The sequence below is a fragment of the Arvicanthis niloticus genome, chromosome 30, assembly GCF_011762505.2.
Source record: "Arvicanthis niloticus isolate mArvNil1 chromosome 30, mArvNil1.pat.X, whole genome shotgun sequence".
In the NCBI taxonomy this organism is placed as follows: Eukaryota; Metazoa; Chordata; class Mammalia; order Rodentia; family Muridae; genus Arvicanthis; species Arvicanthis niloticus.
In genome coordinates this window covers 2,145,443-2,167,616 of record NC_133438.1, presented here as the reverse complement: position 1 = coordinate 2,167,616, position 22,174 = coordinate 2,145,443, and the positions used below count along the sequence as shown (strand labels likewise).

Genomic DNA, 22,174 nt, shown 5'->3' with positions numbered 1-22,174 from the left:
TTTCAAAACATCAGAAGTCCATAGAACTGATGCTACAAATATTTATATATTAATGTTCATATTGATTAGAGACCTGTCTGCTCCTGACAGCTTCCTGTCGTGGATTCTAAGAAGAAATTGAGCATCCTTGGAGTTACTCCAGTTGTGTGGTAACAGCCACTAGGCAAGAATTGCCTCTCTCCATCTACAGACAAATTACTGTCCAGAAAAGGACAGACATGCAGAATAGTTGACTGATTATATCTGCCTAGACAGAGTAATCAGTCCTTAATAATCCTGCATCACCAAGGTCTGTCAGATGATTCTGGGCCAGAAGGCTGAAGATTTGATGCTCCAACGTTCGGTAGTATAGGGGCTTTTCAGGTGTTCAGAGGTCTCTATAAATTGGCTAAGTTTTAGAAGCTATGCTTTGTGCTTCCCACAATTATAGTTAACTCAGTCATTCTGGATTTCTGACGGGGTTGAAAACTTATAGCTATTCACCATAAGAGAAAAGATTTGAGTGGATGGTAGTCAGCTGACATTCATCCTAAAGCCAGGTTCAGAACTAAATGTTTTAGTTAGGATAGATGACAGAGGTGCTGGTTAGTCAACAAAATGATGGACTGGGTATTAGGACTATCTTGTACCTCACTGGTACAAATTGGCATAATTATGCTCTAATTGTATTTTGAGAGAAAAGTTTCCTTTTAACAGGAAGGGTGATGTGTAGGAGGAGCTAAGGTAGGAGGAGTACTGAGAGCAAGAAAAGGAGTAAGAAGAGGAGGAGAAGAAGGATAGGAGAAGCTAGGTGATGAAAGAGAGAAAGAGGGGGGAGACAGGGAGGCAGATATTCATGTATCTCCACCAGTCAAAGATAGTTGATATATCTAGGTTGGGTAGTGGGTTACACCTCTGATTGAACAATTCCAAACTTATAACGCTTATGATTAACATTATTTAAAAAAAATGTATAAATGCAAAAAGGAAAAGGGGGCATGTGATAGGGGTTTTCTAAAGGGGGTGGGGGGGAATGGGGAAAGGGGATGGCATCTGAAGTGTAAATAAAATATCTAATAAAAAAAAGAAGGACATAAATAATACTCTCAAAAAAAAAAGAAAAAACATGCATGTGTATACTACAACAAATTTAAAAAAGTTCAAAGCATATCAACAACAAATAAGGGCTACAGATTTAACTAGCCATATAAATTAGTTTCTAAACATGAAATGGGCTACAGAATAGTTTACAAAGAATGAATGACAACTACACAGTAAAAATTAATCAATCTTTTAGAAAAAAAATGACTTGAAAAAAGGAGGTGAAGACCATTCATGCATCTCCTTCCTTCATGACTCACAATTCAGTTGTTCCTTAGAGTTTGCAGAAATCCTCAAGGATGCTTGGGCATTGAAAAAGTTTGTCAGTTGTCCCACATTTATCAGGGCTATGAATCAACATCATGTAATTAGCATTGGCTCTTTGTGCCTTCTGCAGTCTTCCTTGTGACACTGGGCTCACAGAAATATTATTGTCTTCCTAACTACTCCTGATTGAATCATTCCACTTGCTGCTGGGATGTGGACACCTTTGCACTGATGTGTCATTGGTGTAAAGTTATTTAAAAGTTTTCTCAGTCCCTTGTGTAGATGCTGTTGTGGGTCTAGACCTGAGTTCAAAAGCACTCCTGTCAGCAAATAACATGGGAGTAGAACAGGGAGGCACAGAGCCAGACAGGCCGTGGGATTGAGTGCCAAGAACTGTAGATGCAGTATCAGAACAGCATGGTATTAGAACTGACTTTTATTTTTCATGGATTTTGATATTGTTTTCTTACACATGGCTTATTCCATAGTTGTAAAATATTCCTCTTTTCTATGGTTTTGGATCTCAGTGAACTTCACTGAACAGGTCAAGTGATTGACAGTAGAAAAAGAGAGAAGAATACAGAAAAGATTGAGGGTAAATGAGGCTAATCTCTCTTCACAGAGAGAGGGGTATATAATTCCATTTGGGGAAACATTATGTTTGATAGACATGATGTGAGGACTGTGGTCTTGGGAGAAATTAAAATGGAGTGGCCAGAAATCAGGAGTTTTGCATTCTCCTTTTCATCTTTTTTCTCTTCATTGGTGTTTGCTTGTTTTAGGAAAAAAGCTAGTCTGCTCACAAACTCAGTAGGTAGTTGAGGATAGCTTGGGTTCCATTCCTATTGCCTATCTTTCCCAGTACTGGGTTTCCTGAGCAGCCTCACTAGTTTTAATCCTCTTTCTGCCTATTTGTTTGTTTTATTTAGTTTTGTTGATACAGTTTTTCTTTATATAGACTTGGATACAACTGGCCTCAAACTCAGAGAGCTACATTAGCCATATACCAGCAGGCTGGGAGTAAAGTCTATTGGCTTTCTTCAAGCATTTTAATGATATACATGTAGAAGGAAAATAATGATATACCATGGAATAAGTATTACTTATATTCAGGAAAGCAGTATTTTCACAAGAATACTGCTTCAAGGCAATAGCACAATAAGGTTACAAGGTGAATCAGTAAAAAATATGAGGAAGTAGGAGGTGGGTAATGATAGTCTTAAGACTATTATGGGGACCTCCTAGTTCCCTCTGTTGGCCTCAGGGCAGCTGCCAAGGCTTGGGCTTGGAGCATAGCCCTCTGCTGTAGCCCAGCCTGTTGGGAAGACTCAGCCAGGGATTAAAGAATTTAAAAGTCATTTTCACCAACTCCTGCAGTTGGAGGTTGGAGGTTGGAGACCACCCTCAGCCTATTTTAGATTTTTTTCGAATATCTGGCCATGACTGAGAAATAAAAGGAGTAGCAAGAACTGTGGCTTCCACTGAGGAAGAGACAGAGTCCAGGTGGGTATATCGGATCATAGTCTCCCATAATCGATTTAGAAAAATGACTGGATTTTCATCTGCTTGTTGTGTGATTTCACGGAGCTTATTAAAGTCAACAACTTTATTTGAGACTGATTCAACACCCTGAAGGAGGCGGCAGACCTTGAGATTGTCATTTTGATCTGGATGGTAATTCCTGTTGGGTCCTCTAGTGGGCACTGCCACATTACCCACAGGGATTGTATTGTCCACTAGATGGGTCTGGTCTGCATACTGCCTGGTGGCTGCCTGAACCCATCCACATTCCTCAGGAGTCAGGGTAGAAGCTTGTATGGCATAAAGGTCATGCCAAGTTAGGTTATAAGCCTGGCAAAGGTAGCAGAACTCTTTAATATAAGCGGACAATTTGGCAGAGAAGGAACCTAGCCATTTTTTAATCTGGGAGAGGTCCTACATGGAGAAAGAAATGTGGACTCGAACAAGCCCCTCGGCTCTTGCCACCTGGAAGACAGTGAGCAGAGAAGATCAGAGGCCTGCATGTGAGACGCCACAGGAAAGAATTCTTGTGGGGCAAGCCAATGTGTGGACAGTGACCAGGGTGTGGGTTGTAGGGTTGTAGAAGAGGAAGAGGGCAGAGTGAGCATTGAGGAGGGAAGAAGATAGGAAGATAATGGGTAAAGAGGGCAGCTGATTATCAAATGAAACCTGTAGCAGTGAGGAAGAGGGAGGGACAGTGAGAAGAGAGACAGAGGAGGAGGGTAAGGGCGCAGAGGCTGGGCCTTGGCCTGTGTCTCAGAAGAGAGAAGTAGATTGGGATCAAGAAAGGGGGTGGGGCAATGACTCCTGTGGTTCAGTCAAGGCAGATGACTCCAGGTCCAAATCCCCAGATAAAAGAGGATTCACGAGTGTTGTAACCCTGGCCAACAAGAATTGAGCCATTGAGCATGGACTACAGAGGAAGGGGCAGGAGCACAGTTAAAAAACAAACAAACAAACAAACAAAACAAACAAAAAGCTGAGCATTAAAGTCTAGAGTGTCCTCTGGTGGCCACGTAGGTCGATTATCTAGAGTGTATTAGGACCAAGCCAAAGAGGAAAACAGGATCAGGCTGCGACGAAAGGACCCCAATTTGGATAATTTTCACAGCAGACATCCAAGAGGTATCTGGGGATCAATTTTGGACCCCGTAGTACCCATCTTCCCAGAGTTTGCTGGAGATCTCGAGACTTAAAATTGGGGTCCCAACTGATAATCTGTGCTAGAAAGGACTGTTTATGCAGGGGTGGTAACCTCAATACATCTTATAAGAGGTTCCCCTAAAACAAAGACTCAGTCTTTGTTCTGATGAGGGTTAACTCTGGCACGACTGAGACTCACCAGAGAGAGCCAGTGAGGTCCTGGACCCAGAATTAAGCAGTAGCTAAGGACAGGTTACTTATCAAGTCCAAAATTTGATGTTTCCAGTTAAGAAAAAAAAGGAGGGAGAGAAATTGATCCTCATGTGACCAGGAAGGATCCTGCTGAGGATTCAACTTTTCCTGTATTTCTGCACCAAGATGATTCCTGTTTTTTCTCCTCTGAAGGGATAAGCCAATTCAGCCAAATTTAAGTAAATAAGCAGGTTTCTTTGGAAACAGGCTCCTGGGCAAGTTTACCAGTCTCAGGGAACGAAACCAAAAGAAGTTGCAGTCAGACTATGGCTTGGGAGACTGTTATATATAGACTATGTGGGAGTAGGGGGTTAATTTAGGGACTCCAATCAAATATCCCAGAGGTCTAAATCCCAATGATTTTGGTGAGATTTCAGAAAAATGCAGGACTCCAACATAAAGAAGCAAAACTCTAAATGCCACAATCCCAAAGAATGTTGGAAGCTCAGTGATTAAAAATCTGAATTTTCTCTATGACTACAACACTGATGCTTTTTACTGTTGAAAACTCAAGTTGAAGTTCTTCTGGGGAGAATAAAAAGTGCCTCATGATGGGATTAGAAAGACACATTCTTGGAATGGATTAGCCACAAGGTATGTGAAGGATTGAATCTTCAGGGTACAAAAACTGCATCACATTTTTGCATTGCTTTTCGTTCCTGTTGATGATATTCTGCATTTTAATAAATTAGGCAATATTGGTCAGAAGAAGAATTCATATTAAAATATTTGTTTTCATGGGGAAAAAAAGCCCACTTATCTGAAGGTGTATCACTGTTTTCTTTCTGAATGTAAATTTCAGAAGACACAATTGATCCAAACAATGAGAATAGTTGGAGAAAGTCCAACCCACCATTTATTCCCACCATACATGTGAAGAAACCTGTTGCATTTCTGTGAGTTTGAGGCCAGCCTGGACTACATTATTTCCAGGACAGTTTGGGTGACATAAGGAGACACTTTCTCAAAGAACAAAACCAGGTCAAACAGACAAACAGAAAGGATGCAGCCCTGAATTAATGTAAGAAGCCATGGGATCGGGGTGCAAAGTCAACTGCAACTTCTTAGTGAGTTTGAGAGCACACTAGTCTAAAGGACACACTTTTGAAAAAACTAAGTAAACACCCAAACAAAACAAAAATAGAAAAGGAAACAAAAAGAATAGGGCACAAAACTATACTCGTTTTTTTTGTCACACAATTTAAAATTCTCCCCAGACTACAATCTTCACCTCATGTCTACCAAACATGTTTTCCACAAAGGAAACACACACCCCTCTATCTGTGGAGGGAGATGAGCCTGGTTTACCACCTGTCTTTTGTATATCTTGCTTCAGACTCCTCCTTGGTGCTCCCTGCACTTTGCCAAATTCCACTAGCAATTGTTAAATGTTGTTCACTGAAGTATTTGAGATCCAAAACTCTATGGAAATTAGTAAATTTTTACAACTATGGAAGGAGCCATATGTGAGAACATGATCTGAATTTGTATGAGATAAATGCCAATTCCAAGACCACTCTGCTGTAATACTCCATCTTGGGTGTTTCACACTCACTCCTAAGCCCTGTCTCGCTCTAAGCCTGCCTGTTCCTGTCCCATGTTATTTGCTGACAGAAGTGCTTTTCAACTGAAGTCTAGATCCACAATACCATCTACATAAGAGACTGAGAACTTTTTAAATGACTTTTTACACCAATTACATATCAGTGCAAACTTGTACAAATCACAGGAGCAAATGAAAAGAAGCAATTAGGAGTAATTAGGAAGAAACCATCTCTGTGAACCCCAGTATCACAAGGAGGGATGCAGAAGGAACCAGGAGCCAATGCTAACAACATGAAGTTGCCTCATGTTCTTGATGAATGTGGGACAATCTGTAAGCCTTTTTCAATGCCCAGACATCCTTGGAGATTTATTTAAACTCTGAAGAACAGCTGAATTGAGAGTCACAAAGGAAGGAGATACAGTGAATTTGTCTTTGTTTCCCTTTCTTCATGTCATTTTTTTATTTATTCATTTTATTTAAACATTTTTGTATAAAATTTTGAAGTTCTTTACAAAATGTCATTTCCCATATGTCAAAAATATCCTCTTATTCATACAATTTTTAAAATTTTAATTCAACATTTTATTTATTTACATTTCAGATGTTATCCCCTTTCCCCATCCCCACCCCCATTAATCCCCTATCCCATCCCTCTTCCTCCTTTTTTGCTTTTATACTGTTTAAATTACATGCAAGTATTAAGGTCAGTTCTAGATTGAGGAACTAGCAATACAATAGATGCAAATAGTCAAGGAACAAGCAAGACAATAAACCCAGATAGTCAAAGATCATGCACCACAATAAACAGAGTCCTATGATCACTCCTGTAATCACTATTTCTAAGGGCTTATCAGGATGACCAAAATATCTGAGCTGACTTTCCTGTCCTAGCCCAAAGTCATGTTCATGCCTGAAGCCTACTTCATTGTTCTAGCTTAAGATTTAGATTTCTGCCTGTAATTTCTTCTTTGTTCTAGACTGGGCTTTAGATTTCTGCCTGAAATTACTTCTTTGTTCCAGCCTAATCTCAGATTCCAGCCTGTAGTTCATTTCCTTGTCCTTGTCCTATGTCAGATTTCTTTTAAGCAGCCCATTTCCTTGTCCATGGCCAATGTCAGATTCCTGCCAGGCAGCCCCAAAAACTCTCCACATCTTCCCCTTTTTTATTGTATAAACCAGACTAAGCCTGTCTTAGGTCATTCCTGACCCATCATGGAATATGCATTATCAAAAGCAATGCACTTCTATCTTAGGTTGGTAAGAATCTTACCCATCTTTGGCTTGCCAGCCTGTTAAATTAATACCTCTGTCTGGGGGTCCATTATCAGTTTCAAGTCATGTACTTTGGCTGCCAACCTGTTGATGTAGTTAGAGACAAGCTTTAACATGATGGGCAGGAATAAAAGTATTCCCAGAACAAGAAGGGCTAGACTGATCAAGCTATATATGCCATTCCTGAGGTTTGATAAAAAATGGAAATACTGAGCTCAAGCCATGGATAATTTTATTGGCATTATCTGCAGCATCAAAGCTCAACAGAGCAGCTTTCTTTAACTTCATAATCTCACTATGTAAAGTTAAAACACCCAGAGAGGTGTTAGAATTATGCCAAACACCCTATAGGTGTCTTTAAACTTTTTTTCTAATTATAATGACAATCATTGTAAATTTTAGAAGTAACACTACTTCAATGGTATTTGTCATGACACTTGAGATGGTTCCTAACTCTTGAACCCTGAACCTCCTTCAGATAATTTGAATAGAATATAGAGCATCAATCCGTTGTTCCAGACACCTATATAAATCCTTTTGTATACTCAATAAGTTAGTAACTTTTTTTTGCTAGAAATGGTTAACAAAAATAGCTGTCTTAACTCCTTTTGTCAATGCTATTGCGGGAGCAGTGGTGCTAGCAATTAGTGAAATTAAAGCTATTATACCAGCAATAATCAAGCCTGTTACCCTCTTGCTTCTGCTTAATGCCTAACGCACTTCTTTCAGCACTTTCAAGCTTTTGTCAGAGAATCAAGGTTTTTTGATACTCAGGGCAGTAAGACAAAAGCTGGTTGATAGACCCCCATAACAGACAGGCCAGGGTTCAACACACTAACACAATTAGAAAGTATACAGTCAATGCAACTTACAATAAATGCTGTAGAAGGAACAAAACTAATTTTAGCTTGACAATTAAAAGAGCCTTAAAACATGCACTAACCCTTGTTTGCAATCCAGTGCCTATCCCAACTTTATCTCTTGCTATCATAACATCATAGTGAGCTACAGCTAGTTTCCAAATATGTCTCTGAAAATGTCCAGATCTAGCCTTCTGAATGAAAACTGTTATTTCCAATATTGGATTGATTTCTAGACAAGTCAATGGATTAATTTTTACCATGTAGTGGTTATTCATTCTTTAACTATACTGCACTCTAAAATCATATATAAAAACTAATTTATATGGATACATAACATGTAGCCTCTTATTTTGGGGTTATTTTGCTCTGAATGTTCTTGTAAATGGAGTGTTCATATGTAGTGTTTGCCTTTATACACTTAAGGATATATTATGATTATTGGAGTATATTTAAAATACAATATGTTCATTATTCTTTGAGAATGTCAGATTATACATTTAGATCATAGTCACCTTTAAGTCCTATAAATTCAAGTCCACATTTCCAACTCTACCACCTTCCTATCCTCTATTATTTATAACCCACCAAGTCAATTTCTGTTGATTATACACTCGTAGGTTTGTGAGACCACCCCTGGGAGCTTGGCTGACTTACTAGAGGCCACATTCTTATGAATAACTGATTCTCCTTGCCTGAAAGCCAGAAACTGTTCATAACTACTCCATTAGTACTGGGTTATCATGAACCCCTCCCTGAGGCCAGGAAATTACTTTTCCTACCTAGTAATGTGCATGTCTAATGCAGTCAACCACAGCTGCTGGGAATTCATGACAGCAGTGGTCCTGTCATAGCCAGTAGGTACAGTTTGCCTCTAATTGTCCATGACATCTGGCTCTTACATTCTTTCCATGCTATTTTCCATGATGTTAGCTGAATCACAAATGAATATCTCATTTGTGACTGGGCATTAACAGAGTCACTCATTCTCTACACTTTGGTCAGTGTGATAACCATGTTCACAGCAAACAGAGACTTCTAGGATGATTTCTGAGTGTGGCAGTAATTTATTGTTATGGATATAAGAATTTAAAGGGTAGTCCAACAATATGTCCATTTAACAAAATAATTAAATTCATTGAGTCCATGGGGCCTGGGGGTTCCCCTAGCATGATTTACTGGCCTAATTTGGAGCACCAGGATTCCTAAAGAAAAGTGCTTCTCACCTTGTATATCACAACTATTAGAAAACACTTATTTTTGGTTATCTGAGGACTCCTCAACCATAAACTTACTTTCATTGCTACCTCAGAACAGTAATTTTGCTACTTTGTGGTATCTTAATTCTTAAGGCTATTGGAAACATGTGTTGATAGTATAGAGTATAATTATCTGTTTATATCCAATATTATCCAAGAAATCTTTAAATTCAAATCCATCAGTATCTGTAGAATGCCTTTTGAGATGATAGACAAGAAGTTGGCAAAAGTCAACTGTTTTGTAATTCAGTCTTTGGACATTAAGGACTTTCCAGTGTATATCAAAATGACATAATAAAATAGTATTGAGGAATTCCCAGGCATTCCTACTATTATCTGGGAGAAGAGGAGAATTCTCATTGTAAAGTTTTCAGAAGTCATTCTCCTTCCAATTAAAAGGTAAATAAATCTATTGTGGTTAAGAGACCCTGGAAATACATTGAGTACCCATTACTTCATATAGTTAGCTTAAATAAAATGACCATCACTTTATTCAATGTATGTATATAGCTCTTTCACAGAAGAATATTTAGAAGTTTAGGGATTGTCTATTATTTCAATCAAAAATAGTAGATATGTTTACTAAAATTTAATGTTTTCCATGGATATGGTGTTGGACCCCTTTCATTCTACAACTCGAAAGACAAAGGAAGACAGATCTATGAATTCGAGTCTAATTCTGTCTGCACAGACAGTTCCAGGACAGTCATTGCTACATACAGAGAATAACATTCTCAAAAAGCATAAAAGGAAATAAAGAAGATTAATGTATTCATTACTTTTGACTAAACACATTAATTTGGGGTCATTTTTTTTAAGTAAAGTGCCTTAAAAATATGCCATTATCTCTGAAGTTCATATGAAACAATTAAAAGTCATTATGAGAAACATAAAATATTTGAAAATAGTATCCACAATGAGTGGTTAATTATTCAGAATGTTTAAAAAATTTCATTTTAAGATGTATCTTGTTTTTAATGATGCCTGTGTTTGGCTGCTGCATGTGAAAGTGAGTGCTAGCAGAGACAAAAGGTTTGTGATCTCCTACAGCCGGATGTGTAGATGGTTGTGAGCTGCCCATTGGAGCTAGGAACTGACCACAGATCCAGAATAATAACAGTATGCACTCTTAACCACTGACTCCCCTCTGTACCATAAAAAGAATATTTAAAACTTAATTTGAAGAAAACAAATACAAAATAAATGAGAAATAGGTTCATGATTGGCATGCTTTTTTAAAAAAAAAAAACTATACAGAAATGTCCAAAATGTATGCAAAATGAGACTCAATGTCACCAATAATTATGGAAATACAGTCATGAAATGCTAATCAGAATAGCCAAGAGAGATCATTACATACCTTATAATATGTAAATAAAAGCAGGAGTTTAAAGAGCTGAACATATAGAGAAATAAAAATCCTAATGCAGGTTTTATTGAAAGGAAAATGTCACAGACACCACACAATTTACTATTGTTTTTGCTTTAACAAAATTGAAAAACACCAAGTTCCAATGTAGTGTTACTGCATCTCCTACGCTCTAAGTCATCAGATCTTGTTATAAATAATTGCAAATGCTGGGCAAGGATCTGGGGCTATGAGAGGATACCAAGACACACAGGGAATGATCAGTATTGAGTAAGGATGAATGAGGAGTCTGGTTTTCCCTGCCATTGCTCTTCTGAGTCTCAGCAGTTTTCAGGCAGAATTTACAAAGATTAAATAATTCCTTTCTTACTTTTATTTTAACAGGAAGGGTTATATGTAGGAGGAGCTAAGGTGGGAAGAGTACAGAGAGGAAGAGGAGGAGTAAGGAGAGGAGGAGCTAGGTGATGAGAGAGAAAGAGAGAGGGGGGCCAGACATGGAGGCAGATATTCACATGTCTCCGCCAGTCAAAGATAGTTGATATATGTAAGTTGGGTATTAGGTTATACTTCTGATTGATATTGAGCATTACCAAACTTATAAAGCCTTTGGTTAACATTAAAAAATTGTATAAAAGCAAAAAGGAGAAAGGGGTATGGGATAGGGGCTTTCTAGGGAGGAGAAATGGGTAAAGGGGATGGCATCTGAAATGTAAATAAAATATCCAATAAAAAATAAATTAAAAAAAAAGAAAAAGAGGGAAAAAAAGAAATAATTCCTTTCTTGAATCTTTGGAGTGATTAGGTTCTCAGACCTTCTGATTGTAAATATATTTGTGTAAAATGGGTATCCAACTGAAGACTATCAGGTTGTGTTTACAATTCTACACCTTACACAAAAATTAATGTTAAATTATTCAAAAGCTGAAATGCTAAAACTCTCAGAGGAAAATGCTAACAAAACAAGATGTAGATAGAGGCAACAGTATGAACACCACAGGAAAGGCACCAAGAGTTAACGAGTTGAACTGCATTAAAAGCTTTCTGCACATTAAAGCCAAGTGGTCATGTAATTTACAGAATGGGGGAAAATCGTTGGCTTCTGTACTTTAATAAGGAGCATAAAACCTAGAATGTATAATGAAAAGTAAAGATTAAACAGTCTTTTCAACAACTTTCAAGTCAACAAAAGTGTTAATGAGGTAGGAAAGATTTTTTTTTTTATGGATGAAGTACAGATAGGTAGTAGATTCCTTTTTAAAATGTGCAACATATTTAGCTACAAGGGGAATAAAAATTACAAATATGTTGAGATTCCTTCACACCTCTTAGAATGATGAACATCAAGAAAATAGACACAAGAGAATAGAACAAACACTGATGATGATATTGCAAAACAATCCTCAATCTGTACGGGTTAGAGGGGAAAATACTATATTCATTAGAGAGATAAGTACAAAGGTTTCTTAATAAAAATATAGATAAGATTACAATACAATACAGATATATAATTTTGGCCATATACCCCAAGATCTATATGTCCTACCATCAAGATACTACACATTCATGTAAACAGCTGTTTTATTCACAATTGTAAAGAAGCTTTGTTCATCCTAGAGGCTCGTCAGCACATAATGCAAGTGTGCTATGTAAACACAGTGGAATTTCATTCATCTGTGAAACATCTGTAAAGGAAAATGAAATCATGAAATTTTCAAGAACTAGATGAACTTGAAAAGAACTCAGCAAGATGACACACAGAGTGATACGATAACACATGTTCTTTCTGAAACAAGGACATGGATCACAATGTCCATATGTTTACAAGTGTTAAGAGAATGTGGTTATGGGCTACAAAATCAGAAAAGAGATCAAAGATAAGGGGAAGCAAGGTGTTGAAGAATCAAGGGGAGGATAATAGTACAATGTGCTACTAAACTACAAGTAAAAAAGAATAAAATCAGAGTCTACAAGAGGTACCTTTATAGTCATTTCCATAGCACAATCATTCCAACAACTGGAAGATGCAATCATTCCACAAAGACATGTATGTAGACAACATAGTGTACACAAAAAATGCTGAGGCATTTATCCTCAAAGATAAAAGTTGGCACATTCTAAAACATACATAACCACAAATGACCCTGTGTTGAGTGCTATGATCACTGATGCTGATTTATGATTCCATCCAGCTGTTGAAATTACAGTGATCAACTACAAACACACAGCAACTAAAATGATGAGGCCAGCAAGATGGCTCAGAAGGTTAAAGTGGCTTCCAAGAAGCCCAGTGACCAAAGTTCAATCCAGGGTCCCAATCATGGAAGGACAGACACAGTCCCAAAACATATCTTCTAACCTACACACATGTATGCTGTCTTCTGCACACATGTGCCTACCCAACAATAAATATGTAATGAAAACTTTAAAGATATTAGAAGGATTATAGACAGGAGTACAATGTGAAAGTGATAGATGTTTGTTCAAGGACACAGAGTTTTGGGTTTGTGGTGAAAATGTTCTGGAGATCAGCCGTAAAACATCAGGATCATTATTCACATGAGTCAACTGTATAATCACAATGGTTAACATGATAAATATTTGTAGTTTGAAATTGGTTCTCATCTTAAATACAAAAATATTTTGTTTAATATATAAGAAGTTCTGGCCATGGTGTATGGTGCAGCTATACTAATGGTGGTCAATTAAAGTCAAACCTGACTTTGATTTCGAATTTAGTGACATTGAGTTTAGGGTCATAATGACAAGTTTATATTTTTGTCTGTAAGAAAAATGTAGAAGTATATTAGTTAGGCGTATAATATGGTAGAGATTTGTTGTTGTTTTGGTTTGGTTTCACTTATTAACAGTAATCCCTGACATTAGGCAGCTATATGATAGCTTCTGAAACTCTAGACAGTAGCCTTGACAGTAATAGAGAAAGCCAAATATACCTGTATCTATTTTCCAGATGTGGAAAGGTTCAATTAGGTAAATTTCACATGGCAAGAACACTGTATCTGTTTATTCTTGTAGCTAACACATGAGCTGGATTTATACGACAACAGATTTGGGGCTATATTCAATAAACATGAAAATCCAATCAGGAAATATCTCTGACATAATTCAGAATAGCAAAAATACAAAGATATTAAATATACTCCTTAACATACATTAAATATGCAATTGCTCCTTATTTTTAATTCATTGAATATTTCTAAATTTTCAAGCATCCTTAAAGTTTTTTTTTTTTTTTTGGTAGAAAAATCATCCTAGAATTCTATCATTGGTAAGGCAATTTAATGTACTATTACCAGTATTCTAATTCCACAAATTCCTGTGATCTAGTTATTATGACACAAAAACAGAATGCTTTCCTATCCAGATGTATTTATTGAGGAGGAGGAGGAGGAGGAGGAGGAGGAGGAGGAGGAGGAGGAGGAGGAGGAGGAGGAGGAAGAGAAGGAGGAGGAAGAGAAAGAGGAGGAAGAAGAGGAGGAAGAAGAGGAAGAGGAGGAGGAAGAGGAGGAGGAAGGGGAAGAGGAAGAGAAGGAGGAAGAAGAGGAGGAGGAAGAGGAATGAAAAGAATACAAGCACATCAAGCTATTTAACATAAGATGTGGCTCATTGCTTTTCCAGCTATTGCAAGGCCCTGGGTATGCCATCAGTAGAGAACAACATAGAATCCAAATAAATCATTTTAAAACTAAAAGCTAGAAAGAGAGATGAAAGAAGAGACAGACATGAGGTAAACAATATGTTCAAGGAGGCAGAGGCAATGTGAAGGAAGGAAAGAACAAGTGAGGTAATATCAGCTATTACAGAGAATCAGTAGCAGCTTATGAGAGGAAGAGGATCACACAGCTCAGGGAGGATTGGAGGCAGAGACTCTGCCCTGAGTTGAAAATACGAAAATTAATCCAAAAGCCCATTCAAGTCCCTACTCTTTAAACCATAACAGAGTTCCATTTTCCCATTCTACTTATTCTGTCAACTCTCCCAGTCTCTTTCTCTTCTTCATTCTCTCCTTATCTCCTCATTCTTTCCCTCCTTTACTCCTTTTTCATACTTCTCTCTTTTCAGCAACGTTTTTGAAGAATTTCATAATAAAGATTTTAAGCACAACTAACATAAAGATAAAATCACTTGGGAAGAAAATAAGATTTATCTAAGATAAGGAGTGTGGCTTCTCCAAGGAGGGCTTCTTCAAGTCTTGCATGTCTCTTTCTAGTTTTTAGTTTTTAAAAAAAACTAAAGGAACCCTGATTTAGTAAATTTTAACATGTATGCTGGGGATCTTGGAGCTTCTTTTTCTCCTCTCTTGCTTCTCCTCTTCCTACTTTGTTCTCTTGCATTCCTTGACCTCCTCTCCTAAAGTGTGTGTCACTCTTTATCGATTTTCATGCTTTAGACCACTCTACTATATGAATATTGAACAATTTATATTGACAATTGGTGGGTAGACCGTCTTATTGTGAGCTTATGGTGACTGAGGCCGCTGTGAACTTTAATTAAGTCCAGGTGTGTATAGGCATGTGTAAGAAACAGATTTCACTAAGTACATTAAATGTTGGGATTCACTTTTCTAAATATAATATCAGAAGATCTGAGAACACTAATTACAGACATGACCCAGCAGGCCTCTGCGCGCCCAGCTACTGCAACCACTGTTCCACCAGGGGACAACGACAGGGCTTGCTGCTAACGCCACTTAGCGGCCGCTTCTGGAGATGCTAAGGCTAAGACGCCCTGTGTCCTCCTAGAAGTAGCAGCAGCAAGCAAGACTTCAGGAACTGGGAACAATTGGTCCTCCAAGCTCCGGAGTTAGGAGCTGCTGAAATGTGCTCCGCCTGAGGTGTCACAGCCCTCCTCGCCTCCCAAGACTCTTCTATGAACCCGGGTTTCATCCCTTGAGTCTGTCTGAAGGGAGGGAAGAGCTGGCCAAACAAGCAGGCCCAACTCGAGTTGTTCTCCAGCACGGCACGCTAGGACCCCCGGCTGGAGCAGAGAAGAGGTTCTAGTGACTACCTTCAAAGCAGATCAAAAACGGGGAAAAACCTGCTTCCTGAAAACCATGAGTACAAGTGTTCCTGCTGAAATACAGGTCAAAAGCAGGCATCATATTCAGACTCTTCTGCCTGCTGTGTCTGCTGAACGCTTCTTAAGTGCCACAGATGTTACAAGGTTCACAGACAAGCACAAGTCAAATGTTAAGCAAAACAGTGTGCCTCCCTCACTTCCATCACAGACCAGGTCTGAAATTACCTTCGGATCTCCAAAACAAAGAAAAAAGACAAAAGCCTGATGGGAAATGTAAAGTGTTTTTCTGAAATTGGACATGTGTTTACAAACACTATCTTTTATTATGAAGATTATGCTCTTTATGCAACAATTTGTAAACACGTACAGAGTTGTATATAAATTTAAACCAAGTTTTAAAACAAAGCTGAAACAACACCATAAAATGGAATCAAAGCAAAGTTAATTTATGAAATTAAGAGGTCAACAAAATATATCCTCTAGAAACCTGGAAGACACTTCCAAGTTAGAAGACACTTGGGAGAGTCTTTTCAATTGAACAAGAATGATCTTAATTTAAGAATATTATCCTGTTTTTATGACAGTTCTCCATTTACAATAGATTATGCCTTGTCTCATCTACAGCTGAAGAATAATAGATTCTGATTAGAGAGAAGGCTGCCCGGAAACCAGTAGGCAAATTCTTGGATCTTATGCATGACTTTATACCATCTCGATCTGTTTTAGGCTTAAATCAAAATGCTTTGATCAAATGCATAATCTGCTATATCTCACATATTTGTTGAAGTGATTTGTGTTAAAAGAATCAGAAGCACAAATAAAAAGACATTTATCATCTGTTTTACTAAACTGCCTCAGCTTAATTTATAGTTCTTTTAAAAGTTCTTAATTAAAACATTGGAAAATGCAATTGGCAGGCCCTTGTATAGCTTACAAAGTTATTTTTGACAGTCTTACAATACTTGAATTATTCCAAGTAACAGCAGATTGTGAACTAAGAAAGGTAAATTATATTATTTGATACACTTAAGACTAAGAGTAATAACGCTCTAGTTTATGATTTAAAGACATTTCAGGCAAAATCTAACTTAACTTTCCCTTTTCCTCCCAGTTTTTCATTGTCCCCTCCTAGTTGCTAGTAATTTTTTTACCTTAAGAATGAAGTAATTTACAACTTTTGAGAACATGAGAGTAGAGATGTAGTTAGAAAGCTTTTACTGATATTGTCTTGAGATCTCCTGTTATCAGGAATACATTTTTTTATACTGCCTTAACCAATACTGCATTGAATATGCATCAATTTCTTGAAAGGGGATTTGTGTTTTTACAAACATTTTCATGTAACTATTGTAATTGTGGTAAAAAGGAGGAGGAGGAGGAGGAGGAGGAGGAGGAGGAGGAGGAGGAGGAGGGGAAGGGGGAGAAAAAGAAGAGGAAGAAGAAGAGGAAGAGGAAGAAGAAGAAGAAGAAGAAGAAGAAGAAGAAGAAGAAGAAGAAGAAGAAGAAGAAGAAGAAGAAGAAGAAGAAGAAGAAGAAGAAGAAGAAGAAGAAGAAGAAGAAGAAGAAGGAGATTTTCTACTTGAAACTGATGGGTGATCTGTCACCATTTTCAGGCACGGTATGATCCCTAGGAAACTGGAAGGCCTCTGTGTGACTGTAAACAGTGCACTGTCAGCCAGGCACATTGTAAATATCAGCTGTCCTTATCGATCAGTATTAGGGTATACACTCAGTAAATCATCCCTGTTGGACTAAGAATGGTGTCTGTGTGATTTGTGGGCAACTCTTGGTATCCTAGTAAGCTTACAAACTAAGTGTGTGAGTCTGATTTTGCTCTATGACTTTACCTCCCCAGTGTTGGAAATCCAGCACTGTTCTGCTTCTTCAAGCATTCTTTTTATTCTTTTTGTATGTTTGTCTGTTTTGTTATGTCTTTTAGATGCAGTGTCTCTCTATATAGCCCTGGCTTTATTGAACTTGCTAACTAGACTGGACAGGCTTCATTGTCACAGAGATTCATCTGCTCCTGTATCCTGGGAGCTGAATTTAAAGTTAACTTTAACTTTAATTAAAGGTAACTTTGGTTTACCAAATTTCACAGTTTTAAAATTCTTCTGCTAAATTTATAGCAGTACTTCAGTGTTTTCTATAGATCAAATTAAGACATGTTGCTATTTTTGCTAATCGTTGATTTTTTAAAATCTGTGAGATTATTTCAAGATGGTCAAAAAATTGAAAAAAGTGAATAAAAACTTTTCTCATTCAACTTTATTCAGACTAGGTGAGACTCTGTTCTGGCTGTGGGGACATTCTGAAGGCAGAATGCTTGCCTTTCAAATGCAGTGTCCTAGGGCCCATACTTAGCATGGTTTACACTATATGCTACAAAGAAGAACTTACAATATAATTTCCTCCCCAAACCAGCATTACACCATATAAACCCAGTTGAATTGTCAAATCCAGATTATTATATCCATGTAGTAATATCTCATCTCTTAGCACCTTTCACATTTTCCCAGCAATCACAATGCTACCTTTTGTGGCAAAAGAAAAGAAAGCATTCTGGTGAAATTCTAATCCAGTATTAAATGTAGCATTTAACAACCTTCTTTAGAATGTTTACATCCAAATTTTAATTACTGGAAAACAGATTCCATAATAAAATAAGACAAACTACTACCCAGAAGATATACAAAATGAGAACATCCTCAGATGTTTTGTAGCTGGACATCAAATAGTAATTTCTGTAATATGCAAAGAAAGTTCACGGATAATTCAGTAGACAAGAGGCTAAAAATTAAAGAAGATTTAAAACAATGTTCAGGTCTATAGAAAGAAACATAATAAAAATTAGCCCGTTTTTGTGAATTGGGAAAATGAAAGTAAAACTGAAAATGAGATATCTGAATGAAACAACCTTAAAAGTGTGGATACAGACCATGTACACACACTTGAACCTGATGCTTCCGGCTTAGTGGTGTCACAGTTTCAAAAACAGTATGTCAATGCCTCTTAAAAACAGCAGAAAAGCCAGATTGGAACTTTTCCTTGTGTGGTTTCATCTATTGACATGCCTCTTCTCACCATGGAGGTGATGATGCAGCTCGTAGCTGCTCAATGGAAAGTACTTGGGTTATTAGGATGTGCATACTTCAGGGGACCAGACGATCATATACAGAACTGATGTTTTTCTTTCCACAAGCAAAAGTTTTCTAGGAAAAGTTATTATAAATTAAATATGTTGTCAATGTAACTCCTATGGAGAAAGGAAGAAGCCAGAAATATATTTTCTTGAAGAAATAAGTATAGAGCAGAAACATAATTTTACACAATTAAAGTATTTTGATGCACCTTCTAGAAAGAGGATGTTACTAGACTTGGGAAGATTGGTATAGGAGTAAAATGAACCGAGTGGGCCACAGAGCTAGAGTGACAGGTTTTTAATTACTTTTTAATACACAGGGTGTATTAATTGTACATACCAAGGGATTACAATGTGGTATTTTCATACATGTGTGTTATGTGCCTGTGTCATGGTCATCCCTTCAGTATCTCATCTGTTCCCATTTCCTGCACTCTGGGTCTTTTCCTCATCTCAGAAATTCATATTTTACTCCGATTCACCTAATAGAAAAGGTAACATTTGCCTGTCTGAGGCTAATTTTCTTAAGGTGACCTCCATTTCCATAATTTTTAGAACATTTTCAGACCAATGGTGACATCTGGAGGACTGTAGTGTCTACAAATGAGAACAGCAGCTTGGAGCTGGAACACTGCTCAGAGGTTAAAAGCATGTAGTAACCATCTAGAAGATCCAGGGTTGATTTTCAACATTCAATAGTTGCTCAAAATTATGAGTAACTTCACTCTTAAGGCGTTCAATGCCATTTTCTGACCTTTTCAGGTATTTTATCCATGTCTTAAGACATACATGCAGGAAAAAATACCCGTACATATAAAATAAAGATGAAGGTGTACACACACACACATACATACACAAAACTTTCCTGAGCCATCACGTCTTCTCTCCTCCTTATAATTTATCATCTTCATTTACATATAGCCTAATTTCATGTTAAAATTTTGTATGTGATAAACCTATATATTTTTATATAGATTTAGTTGAAAAATTACACATTATTTGATGGTAAAGTCTGTAAGGAAAATGCTATGAGATCAAATGGCTAGTGAGTACTCCACACTGAAAAAGTCAGTTACTGGAAGTTTAGTGTTTCCATACTATTGTCTTTAGCATCATACAACAGATAAAAAGATTATGCATATTTAGAAGTAAAAGGGACAACCAGGGTTTATGCCACACTTGAAGATAGGTACCTTTTACCACAACAGGGTAAAACAGGCTGGAACTCAACTTCCTATTGCTAATGACACCAAAGGGACAAAATGTGGAAAAGCATAATTCTAGAGATATAAGTCTACTTAACTCTCCTTAACACTGGATATTTGGGGTAGGTTGTAAAGGTGATCACAATAAAAGAGAATGAATAAGAGATGACATATAAGCATACCAGGGTGAGGATAATCTGAGTGGCTCTCAGAGGAGACTTTCAGAAAGTAGATATACTTTACTTGTTTTTTGCATCTGTAGAGGATACACACCATGAAGTCACTTGAGCAGGACATGAGTCCCAGACACAGTCCATAAGAAAGGCACAACATATTGGCTGCAGTTGCTACATTGCCAGAAACAAGTAATGAGAGTACCTATACTCAATGTGCTAAGTCATATTTTTGTTGTTCCTGGGGCCTGACACTCTTGATAGAGTCAAGATGTTTAGAAGCGAGTGCACAATCTACCTCTGTGACTAAGAGGGACCAATGTGCTTGGTGGCTCTGTGCTTCAGCTTCATTCACAGTTGCTGGGGCTGACTGTGATTGCATGGAAGCTAGTCAGTATACACATGGCATGCATGGACATCACCCTTGTTATTCAGCATCAATTTATATCCAATATAGTCCAGGAAATTCTTAAATCCAAAATCTAACCTTGTCTGTGGAATGTCTCTTGAGGTGATAGACAAGCAATTGGCAAAGTCATCTGCTTTTTAATCAGGTCTTTGGACATTAAGTGCTTCCCAGTAAATATGAAAAAGACATACAATAGTATTGAAGAATTGCTAAGCACTCCCATTGAAATCTGAGGGGAGTGGAAAATTCCCATTGCCAAGTTTGTAGTAACCATTTCTATTCCTATTTAAAAATTAAATTAATAGGGTCATAAGACCACAGAAATGCATTATGAGTGTGCATTATTTAATGAAGTTAGTTTAAATAAGTCATTATTTCATTGTATTTATGTAGCTCTCAGTGAAGAAATGTCTAAAATTTGCTCTTTATAAAAGTAGATGTTCTGTTATTTAAATGAAAAGTAACAGATATGTTTCCTAAAGATTAGTATTTTCACTAGATGCATTGTCATTAGCCTTAATGCTAGCACCCAAGAGACAGAGGCAGACCAATGAATTTGAGGCTAACCTGGACTACCAAGCCACTTATAGAAAAGCCAGGCTACATGTAGAGAAACCCTATCTAAAATAAATACAAAGGAAAATATATTGTTTTTATTAGTTTTGACTAAATACTAATCATTTTTTCAAAGAGAGTCTTTTTAAAAACATGCCATTATTTCAAAAATTAACATAACCATAATTTAAACTCCACCAAAAGAAACAACAAAAAATATTTGACAATCATATTTACAATGAGTGGCTAAACATTCACATTTTATAAAGACTAATTGCATCTATGACTTATTTTGGTTTTAATTATGTTTGCTGGAGGAGGTTACATGTAAGTATGAGGATCAACAGAGGCCATAAGCATGAGATCTCTTACAGCTGAACTTACAGACATTTGTGAGCCTCTGGCAGGAGTATTAAACTCAGACCCAACATAAGAGCAGTATATACTCTTATCCTCTGACATCACTCTACCATAAAAAAATATTTAAAACTAAATTTGAAAAAAAACCTAAAAACTCTTATCCTCTGACACATTTGTATAACATAGAAAATATCTAAAACTAAATTTGAAAAAAAACCTAAAATATAAAACAAATAAAGAATGAATTCACACTTGGATAAATTTCTTATTAACAACTCAGAAATGTCCAAACTTTATGCAAAATGAAACACATCCTCCAAAATTAAGGAAACACAATGAGGGATAGAAGTCAAACTGGCAAGGTGAGATCACAACCTGTGTAGATCAGGTACTAATCACAACAAATTAACATAAATAAAAGCAGGAGATCTGGTGGACCCACAGACACATAAGGGCTCCTTCAAACAGGAAGTGCAGATATATATACTGAAGCACACACATATCAAATAAAAATTTTTGAAAGGCAGATTCGGGGGCAGAGACATTTGTCAGATCTCAGCTTCCTAAGAACTGTGGCGAATGAAGACAAAAGGATCTGTATGCTCTTCAGGGTCACCTTGCCTGGAGAGCAAACTGTTAAACAAGAAAGACTCTCTAAAATAAGGTGGAAGGTAAGGCACAATAGCCCCACACACTGACATCCGGATACACAAACACACAAGAA

At 37.2% G+C, this 22,174-nt stretch overlaps 1 pseudogene; it reads right to left on the bottom strand.

Annotated features, from left to right (window-relative positions):
* Positions 1-2,751: 2,751 nt before the first annotated feature.
* On the bottom strand, positions 2,752-22,151 carry LOC143440553 (vomeronasal type-1 receptor 4-like; annotated as a pseudogene).
* Between the last annotated feature and the right edge of the window lie 23 nt (positions 22,152-22,174).